Below are 6,186 nucleotides of genomic sequence, written 5' to 3'. Positions count from 1 at the left end.
AAGCTGACTAGCGCGACCATTCTCCAGAACAAAAGTCTTGTAGCTGCTTACTTGTGTGGGTCTGTGTTTGCCATCTAGGCAGACCTCACCAACCACGACCCAACCCAGATCCAGTTTTTGAGCAAATGGGGAGTCACCTGGGCCGTTTACTTGCTCTCTGACTTTATGAACTCTCAATACATCTCTGCCCAGCAGTAGAAGTATGTCAGCGTCAGAGTCCAATGGTGGGATCTTGTCCGCGATCCGTTGCAGATGAGCATGGTGGGATGCAGCTTGTGGGGTAGGTATCTCTGAGCGGTTGTTGGGAATGTCATTACATTCGAGGAGTGTTGGCAAAGGAAGGCTTAACTGTTCATTTATTGACTCCACCATGAAGCCACCAGCTCTTCTTCCTGAAACTCCTGTGAGTCCTGCACACGTCTTCAATGTGTAGGGATAACTTGCTCCTTGGATCTGAAACAACTCGAAGAACTGTGAACGTGCAAGAGAACGGTTGCTCTGTTCGTCCAAGATTGCGTACATTCTCTTTGTTTGTTCTTTGTGACCAGCAGGATACACATTGACAAGTAAGATTTTGGAACATTCTCTGGCACTCACCCCTTCTCCGCACACCTCAGTACACCGAGAGGTGACTTCTTGGACATCCGCTTTGCTGCTCTCCCCGCCGTGCTGTAAGGGGGGCGGCGTTTTAGATTCCTGAGGTGCTGGACCTGGATGGAGGGCAGAAATGTGATTGTTGCTGTCACACTCTGTGCAAGTGATGTCTGTTGTACAGTTCTTGGCTAGATGATCTGTAGATGAGCAACAGCGAAAACAGATGTTAAACTTTTTGATTATCTGTTTTCGTTCTTCCAAAGGCTTCTCTCTGAATCCTCTGCAGTGTTTTAAAGGGTGGGGCTTGTTGTGTATTGGACACTGTTTGTTGGGCTTTACTGTACTTGTGATTTTTTCTTTATTTTCTGTTTTGTCTTGTATTTGAGTTTTGTGGACAGATATGGGCACTTTGGAAAACCTTTCTGGCATTTGTTTTCTCTCAGGTAACTGGTTTGAGCTGTGTAGAGTGAAGCTCGGGTCAGTTCGTGTTTTGGCCTCAGCGCGAATGAAGTTAGCAAACACAGTGAAAGGCGGAAAACTGACGCCGTGATCACGTTTATACTTTGAGCCATATGTCATCCACTTCTCTTGCAGATTGTAAGGTAACTTGTTAACTATTGGTTGAATTCCTCTAGATGTGTCCAAGTAAGACAAGCCTGGTAAATATCCATCAAGCTTAGCTGCTTCAAGCTCCAACATTAGGTCAGCTAAGTCTCTGAGTTTGAAAGGCTCTCTGGGGGTGATTTTGGGAAAGTTCTCTACCTTTTGAAAGAGTGCTTGCTCTATAGCTTCTGGAGAGCCATAGACTTCTTCGAGCCTTTCCCAAGCCATGGCTAAACCAGCTTCAGGACGTCTGATGTTGACAGCCTTCATTTGTTTGACTTGCCTCGATGAGTTCTCACCGAGATAACGAACAAGTAGATCTAGTTCCTCTCCTGCAGAAAGGTCCAAACCTGTTATAGCGGTCTTGAAAGATGATTTCCATGCCCAGTAGTTCATGGGTTGGTCGTCGAAGCTTGTGAGGCCTGTAGTGACGAGCTGGCTACGGGCTAGATACCTGGCCAGATCATAAGTTGGCTGGGTCTCGACATGGCTATTGTGTGCATGGTTCACTTTGGGTAACACTGGGGCAAGAGGAGCAAACTGCTTGAAATTGGTAGACTGGGGTTCACAAATTTCACTTTCAGGAGCTGCGTAGCTTATTTCTTGCTTTACAACCAAGGTTTGCAACGGGAGTTCTGGATTATTTATTTCAATTTGAACAGGCACAGGTGACTCTGCTGCAGTGAGATTTGCTTGATCTAAAACATACTGGGCTGTGCGTGTTGCTTTCTTTTCTGTAAGACATGACCCGTATGTTACACTGCGTGTTTCAAAGCCTAATTGTAGTAGTCCTGCTTCCAACGAATTTGCTTCTGCAGCTGCAGCTTCTTGTTCTTGCTCTGCTCTAAGTGCATCAAGGGTTGCCTGTAGACGTGCCTGTTCCACTTTGATTTCTATTTCTTTCTTTGCATATGTAGCTCTTGCTTGAGCAGCTTCGGCCTTTGCTTTAGCTCTTAGTAACTCAATGCCAGCTGTAGAACTTGCCTTTGATGACTTTAGAGAGAGTACTGACTTACTTTGAGTCTTTTGGGATTTGGTTTCAGACATTTTGTGGTTTATGATGCCTGAATGCAATTTACTTAGCTCTTTGGGCTGACTGGAGCTCCACGTGGTAGGTTCTGTAGCTTTGTTGCTTGCTGTGGTGTTGTCTTTTCACTGTTAATGGCCTCGCTAGATACTCGCACTAGCTATCCAAACAGCTAAACAATCTTGAACATGAAGAAACTCCGGACAGCGATGACTGGTTAATGAAGTTTACTTCAGTGCTAGTTCCTTTTTGTGAAACTGTAACATACAGAAAATGCAAAGTATTACAATCTAGGCTTTACAGAATGATATAAATAAATAAGGGACCAACATGACATTGACTTTCAATGAAATGAGGATGTTAGCTAGCGATTAGCAACAAAAAGCTTTACAGAATGATATAAATAAAATAAAGGACCAACATGGCATTGTCTTTCAATGAAATGAGGATGTTAGCTAGCGAATAGCAACAAAAGCTTTACAGAATAATATCAATAAAATAAAGGACCAACATGGCATTGACTTTCAATGAAATGAGGATGTTAGCTAGCAATTAGCAACAAAAATTAGCTTACAAAAAACGGACTCATTAGCATAATAATAACTGGCTATAAACATACAACTTTACACAATACCAACGTATCATGTGACATTACAGGTGTCTCAGTGTTTTTTACCAAGTAATACTCACAGACAATGCTTTAACAAACACCAAGAAAGAACCAGGAAGAGTGTGGAGCTGCCGTTTGATTCTGGGTATCGGCACTTCCTGTCCATATTCTTCTTCTACTATTAACTTAAACAATAACTTCAAGTGACCACCTGGTGGCGTATTTCAACTAATAGTAACACCAACAATATTATACACAATAAACATAACAACTAGTGAAAATAACAATTCAAGATATCAACCAATCACATTTTGGAGAGTCAAAATGCCTTTTGAGATATCTCAAATTACATCGCCTGATTCATCATTTAAAGTTTTACACGTCCATAACTATAATCAAGATATCTTAAAAATAATTTTGACAAGCCAAAAACATATATCTTGATTTCTGAATTAGCAAATAGTCCCCTAGTGCTGTCCCTGAGCTATCGTAACAGCTTCCTACATTATTCAGGGCGGCTGCAATGGTACTGGATGTTCTTGAAAAATATTGTATCAAAATGCCATAATATAGAAAGAACTCAGCAGTGTGGGATGAGCAGCGAACAAGAACTTTTGTGAACTCAAAGGCTGCTTCAGAATATACAGTGAATTGCTGCGGGGAAGTTAGATGGAAGCCGGATCACTGATGCTCCACTTGGTTACCGTCACCTGTCTCACAGTCGATCCGATTCATGAGCTCAGATGTCGGACAGTAGCTCTCTGTTGCTCCCTCTTTTCATGACCGGTGGTTGACTTGGGGACCGTCAACAAACTTCTGAAATAAAAATAAAGGAATTGTCTAGTGGTCAACTGAAACACAACCAATGATAAATCCTGCTAATAGATTATGTAAATGGGGCATATCTTGGTTCCCAGAGTTCTCTCGCCCCTTGCCCTTCTAGCTTGGCCATCTTCACGAGTCGTTTTCCATAATGGCGGTCATACAAACAAAACAAACCAGTAAGGTACCAAACAGGAAACACGCGTAGAGTAGAGCGGATGTAGATTTGACCAATCAGGGGCCTCCTGTCTGCGGCACTATCCACGGTCACCTACAATTTTGGAGCGGTGCACCAAAGAGTCAGAGAGTCTAGGGGCAGGAGCATATTTGTGTTAACTGCGACAAATTTTTGATTTATTCCCAATTTTGAAGCAGTCTGCGCAATGTTATTCCACACCACAACGCAAGAGGGACAATCACGAACTAGTTGTGGGTCTAGATATGGCTGAGGTGGTGAGGAAGTGGAAAAACGCAAGAGACAAGTTTGTGCGACTAACAGAGGGGGGAAAAGAGCAGGGATCCAGGTGGAAAAAGGGGTCCCAGCATTCTCGTGCACCACGCTCTTCTAGCTAGTCCATCTCCGGATTTGTTTTCCACAATTGCGGTCATACAAACAAAACAAGCCGGTAAGGTACCAAACAGGAAATACAGATTGTGTAGAACTGATGTAGATTTGACCAATCACAGACATCCTGTCTGCGGCACTGTCTGCGGTCACCTACAATTTCAGAGATATGCATCAGAGTGTCTGCGGAAGGGGCAGGGGGATATCTGCTTTAACCTTCCTCTTGTGTTAGCTTTCTGCTGCCATCTGTAGTGTTAGCGGGTCATTTTGGACCCAAGTATTAAATCAGCCATAAAATACCCTAAAAACAATCTTTTATCATCCAATGTTTTTCTTAACTCTTGTTTAGCTGATTGGGCTCCCTTATCTATGAAAAGATTGGTTTTAATATTTTTTTGTGGCCCCCTGGGCCTTTGTTTTAGCAGCATACCCCTCGTTTTCAATGTCTAAAAAGTGGTCAAATGAACCTTAAGAGAAAAAGGCAACAAAATAATCAGTTGTTTTGTTACCTGAGTGCAACTGAGATATATTAAAACACATTTCATAAATGTTCAACAAAAAAAAGATTTTAATTTTAATATTATCAAATATAGTAACATCTATGGTGTTTCGGGTCATTTTGGACCCATATATATTTACTTCAAGAAAAGGGCAAAAACAAGTCTTTTTTCAATAGAACTTGAATACAATATATTTGTGTATATTTACACTTTTGGTGTGTTATTTGCAGATATATTTGTTGCAGGTGAAGCACACTGTGTAGGTTTTTCTGTCCATATTGCTAGGGCAGACCTGACACCTCTTTCTTTTTGAGCGAGGTGGTCTCACTGGTATTGTGGCTGTGGATGGAGTGCTTGAGGCAGGGCTGGCTGCAGAGGGGGAAGGTGATGCTAATACTCTTCTTGTTGCTGTGGATGTGGATGGCGTGTTTGATGACCACTGCAGCTGTCTGACCAAGTCTGCAGTAGCTGGGTCTCGGGGCACCCGTTCCCGTTGCTCAATGTGCGGCTTGACAAGGGAATTCCCGAGCTCCTCAAAAAACATTCTCCGCTTAGTGTTTTGGGTTGAATTCCACCCTTGGTGAATATGGGTCCACAACACAAATGCATTGTATGCAGATACATTGAGGATGTTGTAAAACACAACCATTGCCCATCTCCTGGTCATTCGCTGGCAAGTGTAGGTGGCAGTCAGCTTTTCCAGATTGTCCACTCCTCCTGTCCTTCACCAGCCACATTTCAGCGGGCAGCTCAGGTTTATTTATTTTTTTTATGGTGCCCACCATGGTGAGTTTCCTCCTGAGAAGTTCTTGTCCAAGGTCATAGCATGTAAAAAAATTGTCACAAGTGATGTTGTGACCCTGCAGTCCAGTAGTCAAATCGAGGACTACCCGTTTTCCTTGGTTTTTTTCAAGGATGCCGCTTGCAGATTTTCCTGTGTAAATCTGTAGGTTCCACGCATAGCTTGTTTTAGCATCACAGGCTGCCCAGATTTTTATGCCATATTTGCCTGGCTTGCTGGGCATGTATTGCCGGAACGGGCATTTTCCTCGAAAAGAGAGAAAACGTTCATCCACTGTCACCTCTGGCCCTGGGTTGAACATCAGTGGAAGGAGTTGCACCCATCTCTCCCAAACATTCCTGATGGGAGCAAGCTTGTCAGATTTTGCTCTGGTGTATCGATTGTCAAATCTGAGGACTCTTGAGATCATCTGCAAGGTCCAAAGCGACATTGTTGCCCTTTCTCAGAGGCCTGCTCATCTCCATCGCTAAAATCCTGCGTGTCCTCTGCCTCATTTGCAGCAAAGATGTGATCCAAAGCTTTATTTACAGTGAATCTTCTCCTTATTGTTGCATCCTGTGAATTGGTGATGTGTACTCTTCAAGTCACCACCTCTACACTCAAATGGCTTGACAATCCTGGACATGTCTCCCTTTGTTTGTTCTCACAAAAAGGCAAAGACAA

This window comes from Cyprinodon tularosa, unplaced genomic scaffold, assembly GCF_016077235.1.
Source record: "Cyprinodon tularosa strain WSP-4 unplaced genomic scaffold, ASM1607723v1 ctg188, whole genome shotgun sequence".
NCBI classification, from domain to species: Eukaryota; Metazoa; Chordata; class Actinopteri; order Cyprinodontiformes; family Cyprinodontidae; genus Cyprinodon; species Cyprinodon tularosa.
This window is presented reverse-complemented; position numbering follows the sequence as displayed.